The sequence below is a fragment of the Lepidochelys kempii genome, chromosome 1, assembly GCF_965140285.1.
Source record: "Lepidochelys kempii isolate rLepKem1 chromosome 1, rLepKem1.hap1, whole genome shotgun sequence".
NCBI classification, from domain to species: Eukaryota; Metazoa; Chordata; order Testudines; family Cheloniidae; genus Lepidochelys; species Lepidochelys kempii.
In genome coordinates, this window is record NC_136380.1 from 323,059,847 (window position 1) to 323,075,426 (window position 15,580).

The window sequence follows — 15,580 nt, forward strand, 5'->3', positions numbered from 1 at the left end:
TAATACTTAGATTTAGCAAGCCAGTATAAAACAGCCTCTTTATTACCTTACTGCTTACTCAGCAGTCCAAACAACACTGTTCCCTTAAAGTGATCCAGGTACCCACATCAAATATCTGGAAATCGTATTTCATCATATAAAAGAAAAGGATCAGACACATTACCTCCCAGGCTAATGAATGTTTCGGATCTTACCCAAATAACGCTACAACCAATTCTTATTAACTAAACTAAAATTTATTTAAAAAAAATGAGAGAGAGTATGGTTAAAAGATCAATATATATATACAGACATAAGTTCAATCCATTGAGGTGCAGATTTATAGCAGAGATGGTGATCTTTGTAGTTGCAAAAAATTCTTTCAGAAATAGTTCATAGCTTATAGTCCAATGTCCAAATCTCATATTCAGAGGAGACCAGCATAACTGGGACCTCAGTCTTGTGCCTCAGTCTTCCCGTGATGAAGCTGAAACAGATCTGAAATGACAGAATCAGGACCCAAGGATCTTTTATACAATTTTATGTCCTCTTTGACACGTTGGGATTTCCTCGGGGAACAAAAGGTAATTAGGATGACTTTGAAGGAGGTCCATCGCTGGTACTTAGCTATACGAATTAACATAAAGTCATTTGCTTTTTCCTCCACCATTCACAGTACATTTCAAAGAGAGATGAATACTGAGATATCCTGTGTTTACAATGCATTTAAATGATATCAGAATACACCATAGACAGGGACTCTTGATTACATTGTTGACCCTACTCATACATATGTAAATACACAAAAACACAAACATCTCCTCACACGTCTTTTGAGGGTTATTTATTTTCTGGTGTGGAAAGTTTTAGAAATATGTCTATGTATTAGCTGTGGAGCCTCAACATTATTAGGCTTTTTAACACAAAGTTTGTTCTTGTTGAACCAAACAGCATAAGGGTTTCTATTATGTACCACTCTTAACATGTTGAAGGGCTTTTCCAAAAGACCATGCACATTGTACATTTTTACAGTTCTTGGCATCAGCAACAAGTTAGTTACAATCATTGGCAATAATATTATCAGTTCTATCGTGTACATTTTCCAATTGTTTTTGTCATGCCAAACCTTTGCTTTAGATAAATCATTCTTTAGGTCAGCTTGTTCAATATCTCTTTTGAATCTTTGTAGCTTTTTCTTGTCCTCAGGGTCTTCCTTAACATAGGTATTCAGTTTAACCACTTCCTTGGGGTTTTGGTATTTTAAAGTTAACCTGTGGCTTTTATTTGCGAGGCTTAATCCTTCCTTTCCTCCCTGTCCAGTAGGGTCAAAATCTGAACTCTTTTGTGTAACAGAATCCATTGGTTGGCTGGGTGCATCCTGTTTGTAATGGCTATGGGCAAGTCTTCCCCCCGCCCCTCCAGTCAGTCAGGTAATTTGCATCAACACAGACACATTTGCAAATTGGATACTATTAATTTAGGCTTAAATAGAGACTTGAAGTGGCTAAGTCATTATGCAGGGTAGCCTGTTTCCTCTTGTTTTTTCCTCCCCCCCCCCCCCGATGTTCTGGTTTAACTTGGATTTAAACTTGAAGAGTGGTCAGTTTGGATGAGCTATTACCAGCAGGAGAGTGAGTTTGTGTGTGTATGGGGGTGGGGGGGATGTGAGAAAACCTGGATTTGTGCAGGAAATAGCCCAACTTGATTGTCATGCACATTGTGTAAAGAGTTGTCACTTTGGATGGGCTATCACCAGCAGGAGAGTGAATTTGTGTGGGGGAGTGGAGGGTGAGAAAACCTGGATTTGTGCTGGAAATGGCCCACCTGATGATCACTTTAGATAAGCTATTACCAGCAGGACACTGGGGTGGGAGGAGGTATTGGTTCATATTCTCTGTGTATATATAAAGTCTGCTGCAGTTTCCACGATATGCATCCGATGAAGTGAGCTGTAGCTCACGAAAGCTTATGCTCTAATAAATTGGTTAGTCTCTAAGGTGCCACAAGTACTCCTTTTCTTTTAACACAGACACTAGCTTGTTTACTAGTTTTCAGATCCTCAAGCTTTACCAATTCCAAGGCTGGACTCTGTCTTAAAGAGACACCATCCATTTTCACTGGCATGGTTTCAGAGTAACAGCTGTGTTAATCTGTATTTGCAAAAAGAAAAGGAGTACTTGTGGCACCTTAGAGACTAACCAGTTTATTTGAGCATAAGCTTTCGTGAGCTACATCGGATGAAGTGAGCTGTAGCTCACGAAAGCTTATGCTCAAATAAATTGGTTAGTCTCTAAGGTGCCACAAGTACTCCTTTTCTTTTCACTAGCATGTTACTCATGTTCTTTTGTCCTTCCCTTACCAACCTCTGCTTCCACACGGAACCAGATGTCAAGTCTACTAAGAGATTATAGGTCATATCCAAAATATCTAGAGATGAGAGTTTACCTGCCATCCCCTGTATTCTCGAGAGATTAACTGCACAACTGCTCTCCTGCTCTGCAGATTCAGCTGTCCAGTCGTCCCTCTGAACCTGAGATAGAGACTGTTTACTCAAAGAATCAACATGGAGATGGTCCTGTCCCAACACCATTGTCTCCCCAACAAGCTGGTTAAGCGTATAGGGCTGTTTAAACTCCCTAATAATTTTTATTTCATCTGAAATCTCCTCAAAGCTATCTACAATGGATTTTTTCAAAGCAAATTCAGTGGATTCATTTTCATTTGAAAGACTTTGGTCACTAGGCACCAACACACTTTCCCCAGAAGAGAGACTGTTTATTATCAACAATGGCCCATTAAGAGTCAATGGAAACAATTCTTTTTCACAGACTTCAAAGACTTCATTAAGAAATTCCTTTTCTTTTGCAATATCATGTACTGCAACAGATTCTTTCTGAGCTTTATTTGTGCCAAAGTCGGTTCTGGACATAACAGAAAAATCACTAAACTCTTTCTTGAGTTTCACATACATTCAGAATCACCTCTGGCCCATCAGGAGGATTTTCACAAAACCCCCTTTCAGGTAAACTGTTAGACTTCATAATCACAAGATTAGACGTATTCTCTTTCCTGTTACAAGTTTCCACACTGTCAGTGGGTAACATAGTCAAATCACCTTCATGCTTTTCTTGTGCCTTGGCTATGATATCACCCTGATCATACTAGGTTGTCATATCTTTACCCAGCAAAACAAAACAAAACAAAAAAACACACACACTAGCAACAGGCAAAATAGAAGCACCAGAATTGCTTGGTCTCTGGGAGCTATTTATGACATCAACTGGATGCAACCTATTCACAATGTCATTCTCCCTAACGGACAAAAACTTAGAAACATTTCCTTCCTGGGCTTTAGTTAAATCCAGATCCAGCTCTGGGACAACTGATAAATTGTCAGCTAGCATAAACTGAGAAGCACTTTCTGTCTGCTCCACAAAGGACTGCAGGTACATTCTCCTTTATTAGGCACACTGCTATTTGCAGCACACAAACAAGTTGAGATTTCCTCACTCTTTTCCCAGCACACATGGCTGTTCACAGATAACTGCTTGGAGATTGGAGTAGCTCCCCTCATGGGTAAGTCATTATCCCTAACAGACACAGGAACATTTCCTTTACTGTCACAATTCTCCACACTGGTAACAGGTAAGGTATAAGGATACTCATGCTCCACTAACCTTGCCAACAATCCATCATTTATCAAGACTGCACCCTTTCCTTCCTCAGTTAGGGCTTTAACCTGATCACCAACTTTAATCTGCTTTACAGAAACATTTCCCTGAGCCTTCTCTAATGCCAGATTCACTTCTGAGATACCAGACAGACACTTAGGAATTTTTTCCACATATGCCATCTTCCTGAGACAAACATTTGGAGAAACCCTCCATAGGCAAATCCTTGTCTCTAATAGACACAGGTTCAGGATTATTTCTTTCCTGTGACTGGTTTATGTCATCAACTTGACTGAACAAAGCTTTAATATCATCCCCAATCAAAAGATGCTTAGGCAATAACTTCCTTACACCAGCTATAACTTCATGTTTAACACCATTCCATTCAAGATAGATTCTGGCTAAAGGCACACTTACAGTAAACTCATAGAGGATTACAATATTTACATTCTGATTTGGTAAATAATCTTCCTCTTTGACAAAATCTGTTTTAATAAGAGTGATGTTAGAATCGGTAATTTGCCCTAAATCGCTTTTACCGTTGACTTTACATTCTGTGTACGAGTTATAGGGTTACCCTCTGTCAAGGCTGAATCCCCACTCTGTCACTTTGAGTACAGAAAATGGGGGCCCGCAAGGATTTTAAAAATTAATACTTGCCACTCCAGGCTTGTATTAAACTCCCAAGGTTACATCTTTTCTCTGATCTTGGCTTTGTAAACACTGCCATCACTCAAATGCAAAAAAAAACAAACAACCCTTGGACCCCGGAAGGAACACTTGGGAATTCCTCCCTGTGGGGTACTGTCAAGTCCTTTCACACGCACACACACACACACACACCCCTGACCCCCCGGGAAGAGCTGAGAAAGAAAACAAAGGAAATTAGCTGTGCTACCAGCTAATCAAACAACATGCACAAACCTCTTAGGACACCAAAAATCCAATCCTGTTAAAAAAGGTAAATTTTATTAAAAACAGAAAGGAAAAAAATACATCTGGGACTTAGGCTTTTGCTAGATTTTAAAAGAGCAATTCCAAAAATTAAGCACCCAAACTAGCTTTCTTGGGGGTTCAGCTTAAAGGTTACAAGCAAACAAAAGCATCAGGGGTTAGCATAGAGGAGATCCGCAAGCCAAAATAAGAAATAAACCTGATTGTGTCTAGCTAAACATTCCCTATCCAAATAATTTCTTCTAGGTATGGAAGATACTTTTTCAAACCTTACACAGCATTCCTGCTTATAGCATTGCTGCTCCGTCCCTGCAGCCCAGAGAACAGACAGACAAAGGGAAAATTTCCCAATTTTTAAAAGTTCTAGTCTTCCCATTGGCTCTCTTGGTCAGGTGCCCACTCCTTGTTAACCCTTTACAGGTAAAGCAAGCAGAGAACAGACACCAAGAAGGATTTTACAACTAACTGGCTGGCTGGGTGTCCATCAAAGGGAACTACTCCCGCCCCCTTCATTATCACACCTTCACCTGAGCTCACAGTAAAAGCATTTACATATGTAACCCTTCTGCCAGGTAAAGTCAACAGCAACAAGGGCCGGGTTCAGTATCTAGGGGTTCTTTTTCAACAATACAACACAAAACCGGCTTGAGCCCCCACCCAGTGACCTGGGACAATTACACACCACCCCCTGGGCACCTCTGAGAGGCAATACTTTCCCTCTTGCAAGCACAGAGTCTGAGTACAGCAAAAACTTTTAATAAAAGGAGAGAATTAACTCAGCATTAATTTGGGAAAACCTGCAACTAGGGTTCATAAACACAAACCATGAGGAAAAGACCCACCCCCAAGTAAAATGGGCAGTGTCTTTTTCCCCTCAGTTTAAGCGCAGCAACCCAAAAGTCCCTTTACCGTGCCCATCCCTTCTCTGTACCCCACTCACAGTTGCTGTCGTTGGCCAGTGCAGCCCCAGAGATCAGAGGTTCAGCTGCAGAGTTCACCGCCCACCCTGTGTGGAAGGCAAGGGTTGGTAAGGAGGCACCTTACACGCAGTCTGCTTGGGCACTCACTGTTTGCCCCAACAACCAATTGCCACATCTCTGCAGGCTCTGCTCTGGCCCTCTCCACCAGCTTATCTGCTGGCTGCTTGCCACACCTCTCCAGCAGCCGCACCTCTACACCAGCCACCCTGCTGGCCCATCCTCTCCACTAGGTGCCCAACTGGCGACTTGCCAAGATGTCTTCAGGGGCCCCCTGCCACTTAACACAGCTCTCAGTAGGGGAGCCTCACTGCTGGTGCACACTGGGCAGTCTCTTGCAATAGAGACAGTGTCCCAAAATCAGTATAATATTTAGACCTAGATAGCAGTGATTTCAGCTTTCTAGCATGTAACAGGGCTCTCAATAAAGTCTAAATTAGCTCTTTTATTATACCATGGAACTAGAAAGACTCAACTAGGATCCTTACATGGTACCCACCCACTCTCAACTGATTGGGCATTGGAACCCATGTACCCTGCCTAGCGAGTGCCATTCAGTTGAAGGTGAGTCCCTCCATTGGGGTATGCCAGGTACAGTTCTGCTGCCCTTGGTTTACACAACAAGGATAACAACTCTTTATTACTGCTGCCCCAATAAGAAGGAGACTGGGGATCCAACACCAGCAACAAGTGATCGTTTGGGCAAGCAATCCCATCATGCTGAGCACCTTGGCAAGATGGGTGTGTCCATGCAAACGAGATCAGCTTCGGAAGTCTTTTTCCACAGCTCACCACAAGATGTCAGTGGAGAGCTCATTCAGACTGCTTACACAAAAAAGGTGGTAGTGTTGGGGTAAATTTGGTTACACACAGAGAACTGCTTAGAGTTGAAATTGCAGAACTATTAACTATGGTTTGTAACCTGTCCTTTAAATCAGCTACTGTACTCAATAACTGGAAGATAGCTAATGTAACATCAATATTTAAGAAGGGATCGTGGCAATTACAGACCAGTAAGTCTAATGTCAGTACAGGGCAAATTAGTTGAAACAATAGTAAAGAATAAAATTGTCAGACCCATAGAAGAACATAAATTGTTGTGCAAAAGTCAGCATGGTTTCTGTAAAGGGAGATCATGTCTTACTAATCTATTAGAGTTCTTTGAGGGGGTCAACAAACATGTGGACAAGGGGGAACCAGTGGACATAGTGTACTTAGATTTCCAGAAAGCCTTTGACAAGGTCCCTCACCAAAGGCTCTTACGTAAATTAAGTTGTCATGGGATAAGAGGGAAGATCCTTTCATGAATTGAGGACTGGTTAAAAGACAGGGAACAAAGGGTGGGAATAAAGGGTAAATTTTCAGAATGGAGAGGGGTAACTAGTAGTGTTCCCCAAGGGTCAGTCCTAGGACCAATCCTATTCAACCTATTCATAAATGCTCTAGAGAAAGGGGTAAACAGTGAGATGGCAAAGTTGGCAGATGATACTAAACTGCTCAGGATAGTTAAGACCAAAGCAGACTGTGAAGAACTTCAAAAAGATCTCACAACCTAAGTGATTGGGCAACAAAATGGCAAATGAAATGTAATGTGGATAAATGTAAAGTAATGCACATTGGAAAAAATAACCCCAATTATACATACAATATGCTGGAGGCTAATTTAGCTACAACTACTCAGGAGAAAGATCTTGGAGTCATCGTGGATAGTTCTCTGAAGACGTCCACGCAGTGTGCAGTGGCAGTCAAAAAGCAAACGGGATGTTAGGAATCATTAAAAAAGGGATAGAGAATAAGACGGAGAATTCTTATTGCCCTTATATAAATCCATGGTATGCCCACATCTTGAATACTGTGTACAGATGTGGTCCCCTCATCTCAAAAAAGATATACTGGCATTAGAAAAGGTTCAGAAAAGGGCAACTAAAATGATTAGGGGTTTGGAATAGGTCCCATATGAGGAGATATTAAAGAGGCTAGGACTTTTCAGCTTGGAAAAGAGGAGACTAAGGAGGGATATGATAGAGGAATATAAAATCATGAGTGGTGTGGAGAAAGCGAATAAGGAAAAGTTATTTACTTGTTCCCATAATATAAGAACTAGGGGCCACCAAATGAAATTAATGGGCAGCAGGTTTAAAACAAACAAAAGAAAGTTCTTCTTCACTCAACGCACAGTCAACCTGTGGAACTCCTTGCCTGAGGAGGACTATAACAGAGTTTAAAAGAGAACTGGATAAATTCATGGAGGTTAAGTCCATTAATGGCTATTAGCCAGGATGAGTAAGGAATGGTGTCCCTAGCCTCTGTTTGTCAGAGGGTGGAGATGGATGGCAGGAGAGAGATCACTTGATCATTACCTGTTAGGTACACTCCCTCTGGGGCACTTGGCATTGGCCACTGTCGGTATACAGGATACTGGGCTGGATGGACCTTTGGTCTGACCCAGTATGGCCATTCTTATGTTCTTATGTTAGAGTCAAACAACATACCAACATTGTTACAAACTGGATAGATTCTACCCCATCTTTCTTGTTGAGAGGAACTGGTTTTTCAGGATGACAGAGTTCCTGTTCCTTTATTCTCTTGAGTTGGAGCTGTCCACTTTTGCCTTAGCTTCTAGTTCCTGCAATCGAATATATGCCATTTTTTGTTCCTGTTCAAAACACAGGCATTCTCTTTCAGCAGCTTCTCCTTCCATATCAGCTATTTTTTGCTTTTGTTCAAGTTCTAGCTGCTGGTTTCTTACTGCAAGTATTTTCGCTGGGTCTGCTTCCTTATCATTGGCAATTAACAGATTTTTCAGTTCCTGCTGTGGAGCCTTTTGCTTCAAATACAACCCTCTCTGTAAGCACAATTCTTCCAGGCTTTTTCTGTCAGGGTCTTGATCATGGGTCACTCACTGTAATTGATTTTTAACCCTTAAACTCTCCAGTATCAAAATTAAATTTTGACACGTGTGTGATTCTGATCCAAAAACCCAATTAACCTGTGGTAATGTGTATCCAAGCATGACTACGCCACTGAAACCAGGGTCCTAGTGGGGAGCCAGCTATGGTCACTCAATTAGGGTGAACTGCAGAGAATGGGGCAGACAATTCCCATAAAGCTGGTGGATATTCCAATACTTAGATTTACAAAGCCAGCATAAAACAGCTTCTTTATTACCTTACTGGTTACTCAGAAGTCCAAACAACACAGTTCCCTTAAAGTGATCCAGCCTGAGGCCTCCATCCAGGTACCCACGTCAAATATGATGAAAATTTCTGTAAATCTTATTTCATCATATCATAGAAGAAAAGGAGTACTTGTGGCACCTTAGAGACTAACCAATTTATTTGAGCATGAGCTTTCGTGAGCTACAGCTCACTTCATCGGATGCATGCCGTGGAAACTGCAGCAGACTTTATTTATACACAGAGAATATGAAAAAATACCTTCTCCCACCCCACTGTCCTGCTGGTAATAGCTTATCTAAAAGTGAGCTGTAGCTCACGAAAGCTCATGCTCAAATAAATTGGTTAGTCTCTAAGGTGCCACAAGTACTCCTTTTCTTTTTGCGAATACAGACTAACACGGCTGTTACTCTGAAACCTGTCATATCATAGAAGGTTTATCATAGAATATCAGGGTTGGAAGGGACCTCAGGAGGTCATCTAGTCCAACCCCCTGCTCAAAGCAGGACCAATCCCCAACTAAATCATCCCAACCAGGGAGGAAATGACTCACCCCAAGGTCACAGCCAGGAGGAGAACCCTGGTATTCTGAATCCTAGCCCAGAGCCTTAATCACTGGACCAAGGTTTGACTCAGCGTCACTGCATTGAAGTCAATGGGGCCAGAACCTGGGCTGGTGTAAATCACCATTGTTTCATTGACGTCAACACAGCTGTGCTGATTTACGTGAGCTGAGGATCTGGCCACACATCTGAAAAGACTTTCTATCAGTCGGCGAAGTAGAGGGAATGTACTTCTGCAAAGACACCTTAAATTGACTTTTGTTTTATGTTTGTGTGGGTGGACAGCCGGTTAACAGGGAACTGTTTTTTCTACTTCTACCAATGGAATGAGGTACTTATATTGTAATGCTATTTTATCAGCTGATTCTTAGGTCTCCCTCTCTGGAGACCTGGTACTTCCTAATTATGATGTTTATCTGTCCAACTTCAGGAAATTCCAGCAAAGTCTCAGACCAATAAAACCTTTATTAGGAAAGCAGCAAATCCACATGTAATTAAGGTCTGATCCTCCAACCCTCTTGTCCATGACTGTAACTGGACTCAATAGAAGTTCTGTGTTTAGAACAGCTGCAGAACTGCTATTTGTTTAAAATAAATAAATCAATAAATCAGAGGAACAGGTGTTTGAGTTTAGCGAGAGTACTTGTGCGAAGAGAACTGAAATGGTCAAATATTTGCTGAATGGAAATTTGAAATTGTGCCCTTGATTGAAACATTTGCAGTCTGGGCTGTTCCGGTTAGTTACATAGAATCATAGAATATCAGGATTGGAAGGGACCTCAGGAGGTCATCTAGTCCAACCCCCTGCTCAAAGCAGGACCAATCCCCAACTAAATCATCCCAGCCAGGGCTTTGTCAAGCCTGACCTTAAAAACCTCTAAGGAAGGAGATTCCACCATCTCCCTAGGAAACGCATACCAGTGCTTCACCACCCTCCTGGTGAAAAAGTTTTTCCTAATATCCAACTCAAATCTCCCCCACTGCAACTTGAGACCATTACTCCTCGTTCTGTCATCTGCTACCACTGAGAACAGTCTAGATCCATCCTCTTTGGAACCCCCTTTCAGGTAGTTGAAAACAGCTATCAAATCCCCCCTCATTCTTCTCTTCCGCAGACTAAACAATCCCAGTTTCCTCAGCCTCTCCTCATAAGTCATGTGTTCCAGTCCCCTAATCATTTTTGTTCGCTGGACTCTTTCCAATTTTTCCACATCCTTCTTGTAGTGTGGGGCCCAAAACTGGACAGAGTACTCCAGATGAGGCCTCACCAATGTCGAATAGAGGGGAACGATCACGTCCCTTGATCTGCTGGCAATGCCCCTACTTATACATCCCAAAATACCATTGGCCTTCTTGGCAACAAGGGCACACTGTTGACTCATATCCAGCTTCTCGTCCACTGTAACCCCTAGGTCCTTTTCTGCAGAACTGCTGCCTAGCCATTTGGTCCCTAGTCTGTAGCAGTGCATGGGATTCTTCTGTCCTAAGTGCAGGACTCTGCACTTGTCCTTGCTGAACCTCATCAGATTTCTTTTGGCCCAATCCTCTAATCTAGGATACAGAGGTCTAGGGCCCTCTGTATCCTATCTCTACCCTCCAGCGTATCTACCTCTCCTCCCCATTTAGTCTATAAAAGAAAAGGTTTTACCAAACCCAAAGGATCGGGCACATTACCTTCCAGGTTAATGAATGTTTCAGATCTTACCCAAATACACGCTACAGCCAATTCTTATTAACTAAACTAAAATTTATTAAAAAAAAGAGAGAGAGAGAGAGTATGGTTAAAAGATCAATATGCCTACAGACATAAGTTCAATCCATTGAGGTGCAGATTTATAGCAGAGATGGTGATCTTTGTAGTTGCAAAGAGTTCTTTCAGAAATAGTTCATAGCTTATAGTCCAATGTCCAAATCTCATATTCAGGGCGTACCAGCATAACTGGGACCTCAGTCTTGTGACGTCAAACTTATCCCTGATGAAGCCTACGCACCAACACCATATTCAAAAATGTTAAACAATTACCTCCCGAAGATTTAATTGCCTAATACTTTGTTTTTTGCATTTTAAAATTCGATATTAAAGGTATTGAAAGTGGAAAGTGGGCTGAAGGACAAAGTTGGTAGACCAAAGGCACAAACACAGGGTGAAAAATCCACATTATGAGCTTATAGACTACTACTTTTTCTTCTTCTTTCACTCTTTGCTGTTCCTCCAGTCACCCACTGCTCTCAGCTCCTTCCAGCCCTTTTTACTGTTAACATTGCTTCCCATTTTTCCTCCTGCTGCCTTCTGCACTTTCTCATGCTGCCCTTTGTTTTTCACTTTGTGTTCTTGATCCAAACTTCTGCCACCATCTACTCTCACCTGCTACCATCTGTCCTATTTTTGGTCCTTCCTCATCCTATCCTCTGTCAACTACTATGTGCTCTCCATCCGACCTCCCTTCACCCTCTCTTCTTCCTGCTATAATCTACCCTTCATCTTTTTCCCAGCTACCTATTCCTGTCTTTCCTCATCACATTCCCCAATGCTCTGAACTACTGAGTAGAACAAAGAAAGAGGAGCATTTAGAGTAGGCATATCTTACACAATATATAGTGCTTTCTCAAGCCAGTGACAAATTTAAAGGTTTCAAAACATGAGAATGAATTTGTAAATGTCTCAGTGAAACATATACATAGCACAGTCCTCCCTCCCAAAGTATGACAGATTTTAAAAGCAACCTCAAGCTGATGCCTAATATGAGAGTCCCCATCACCCAAATACTTGATTGTGAATTTCGGGACAGGTCTGAATGATGATGACTTAATATTTATTCTCCAGTTCAATTCAATCAAATGCCCACATTGCAGGAAGTAACCAAGTTGTGCATAAAAGACAGGCTGCATTGTATTAGAAATCTATTTAGGTTTTCATATGCTGTGTTGGGTTGGTCTGAAACAGCTCTGAGCTACACTTCATCCTTCTGTATTTTCCATTTCTAGCACTCTCCCCTGCACATAACTCCATGGGGCGGGCTGCTTCTGCAAATTTGGCAACATCTTAGCTGCTTCTGTTTATAAGGAAAGATCCCAGCAGCTAGAAGGAGGAGAAAGCATGACTGAGATTGCTCATTATATTTCTCTTGAGCAGCTCCAGAGCATTTCCTGGGTGACTACAACGTTATTGATTGCCAAGCTGGCTTTTTGTGTGCCCAGTGCAGATCTTTCCCTCATGTGGGAGGGAGCAAAGGGATAGAAAGGACATCTTTGCCCACCTACACCACAAACACCTTCCTCCACCTCAGAGGGATTGGAAACTTGTCTTCTTGAGAGCTCAGTCATTGGGATATCATGAATGTTTCCAGGAGGTAAGTTTCCCATGTTACATTCCACCAGGCAGACAGGTAGCAGGAGGGAGGACAAACTGCTTAATAAGGATAACACTTTTCTTGTGGTCTTAAAAATGCTACAGGTAGATATTATTATTAATTATTGGTATTTGTTGCTGTACAAGATAGAAGACAGTCCATGCCCTAAGGAGCACACATTAAATAGTTAATTTGAGGCTAATAGGATCATTTTTCATCTATTGGAAAACAATGTATGCAGAGCTCTTGCTTTAATGGTGAAATTCCTTCAGCAGACTACATTTCCTATTAGCCTTCCATCTTTAATCATTAGCTCTAAAAGCTCTCTTTCTGAGTGTATGACAGTCATATATCTTTGTGCTTAAGAGGTCTTTACCCGAAGGCTGTGTCTGCATTGGCATTTTCCTTAAATCCCTCACTGTCGTACTACTTCTGGTGCCAGTGCTTAATTTGTAATAAAAGAGGTGCTGGGGCTCAAGCAATTTTTTTTTACTTTCATAACTGATGCAGCAAGCCCAGAGGTGCTGGGGCTATGAACTGCCAAGCCTAGAGCCCTGGCAAACCCTGGCATGAATTAAGCACTACCTGGTGCTCTCGCACCAGTGCTAGTAATGGTGGGAACACTAGTATAGACTAGAGTTTTACCCCACCATATCATCTAGTCCTTCTCAGAGTAGTTTTAGGCACGATGATGGTTAAAACACTGGTAGCTGGTCTACTCTGTCATTTCCATTGCATTGTATTCAGATGGAATTGTGGATCCTCAGTATTTCTCAAAATCAGGCCTATGGTGTCTGTAGCGGCCACCTAAAACTGATGCATCTATAGTCATAAATCCTCTATGAAAAATTTAGCCTTAATTTCCCTGTGCTTCAGGTTCCTTCTCTATAAAATGGGGATAATAGTACCTCACAAAGGTGTTGTAACATTTAATGTCTGCAAAGTGTTTTGAAACAAGATGCAGAAGGTGGCATAAAAGTGCAAAATATTATTATCATTCTCAGTATAGTTACCAGTGGGTATGCTCACAGCGCAGTTGCCACTGGCTGGTATCTCTGGCCAAGGATTACACTGGCATGGAGATTGAAGTATTTTCTCAGGAGTGTCCCCTCTACAGTAGAATAGAGTTGGAAATACATTGCCAGGGCAGCTTGGGGAAGCTTACATGGCAATGCTGTACCTGTTCCTGTGGATAAAAGAGGATTTCAGTTTCCAGAGCTGTCAATCTGATGAACACTGAAAAACAAAAGAAAGAAAAATCTGTCACAAAGTTGATTTGTATCAACAAATAAATGAATAATAATTTTTGCCAAGAGTATGGTCTGTTGACTAACATTTACTCAGCCTATTCTGCCTGTCAGTGTTACAGATGTGATAAATGGCTGGCAAATGTTCTATATTTCCAATTATGGAGATTCCCCTACTAACCCTGTACAGTTTGAGGAGCTGTTTACGAACTCTGTTTAGTGGTTTAATTTGCCTCCTGGACTTCACTATCACACGGCAGTACTCTTAATAAAAAGAGCTATTTTTAATCCTAGTCTTTTTGTTTTGGCAGAATACATTCTCTCCGTGCTCACAGACAGAAAGCTCCAGCAAATACTGGGGAGAACTGGCAGAATTCCTGTGGCTCCAAACAGTGGGGTAGAGATGAACTAGCTACACTCCATACACTCTTCTACACAGTAATCATCATGGTTATCCTAATGGCAATTTGGGGAGCTTGGGCAAGGAAAGACGCCTCCTCATAGCTGCAAAATGCTGTCTCTGATAAAAACTTAGAGACACTCATAAGGATTAAAAATGCAAAGGAAGGGACAAAACTCATGGACTTTGCAAATTATAGCTCATCTTTAATTTAAAGGCAGAACTGCTTCTGCCAGTGGATTTGAACCAGTGAACCCTTTTTGTGGACAAAGTACAGAACACAACTTCAATGAGAAAGTGGAATATTAGTAAAGTAACACTGTTCAATGTAACATAATTGTATAACTATGTAAATGAAACTGTATGTTAAATACAATCTGATGGGGGGGAATGTGATTAATACTTTTGCTGGTCAAGATATTTTTACATCTGTCCCACTTTCCATTTTTGACTTGAGTTGCTCATTTGCTTGTTGTTTTATATTATAGCAGGGAGTTGTGATAATATTGAAGGGAGCCTGCCTGATTATGAGCAAGCAAAGACCTCTGATCTAGCTGAGTTCCCAACTCAGTTGCTAGAGAGAAGTGTTGTAGTTTGAGTTAGGCCATTCTGTTTGATTTTATGTTTATGTAAATATCTCTTTTTGTTAAGATCTGCACAGGCTCAGGAATAAACTGTGGGGAAAACTATATTTGTAAGAGTCTTTTGTTAATGGACCAGCTAGCCCATTACCAGTTTATATCAACGTATATAATCTCATTCTTAACCACTGCCTGCTCTATACCAATGCTTTATTTACAGCCAGGTAATAGTGGCCCACATACCAACAACACGTTAATACATTATATGACTACAAGACATTTTGAATACTTCACACACAAAACTTCAGAGATATATGGTTATATAAGTATTTTAATAATTAATGATTAGCTATTGACATTTTTCTTCAGAGTTTGGACACACAAATTTACCTATTTTAAAAGTATGACATTTTACATTCTATTTCTTTACCAGTCACTTGTCCCTTTTTCAATAGGTGTTAATTCGTTTGCACAGTACGTGTGTATCAAACAGTATTAATGTAGGCACATGGAATTCAATGGAACATGAAGTCTTATACATCTATCTATCTATATAGTCATACGACTGCTGCTTTACTGGATGCATACCATGTATCCATAATACACTGAAAAGGAATAAAAACAGGAAGCAGGTAAAACTTCTTCATGAAAGACAATATACATCAGGTAGAGTTTACCAAAA

General features: G+C 41.1%; 1 long non-coding RNA gene across 1 annotated transcript in view; it reads left to right on the forward strand.

Moving 5' to 3' along the window:
* LOC140905308 (uncharacterized) overlaps positions 1 to 14,980 on the forward strand; it is a 42,217-nt gene extending 27,237 nt beyond the window's left edge. The window contains exon 3 of the long non-coding RNA XR_012156815.2: positions 14,229 to 14,980. This is a non-coding gene — a long non-coding RNA (uncharacterized LOC140905308). The remainder of the gene's footprint in view (positions 1 to 14,228) is intronic.
* Positions 14,981 to 15,580: the final 600 nt, after the last annotated feature.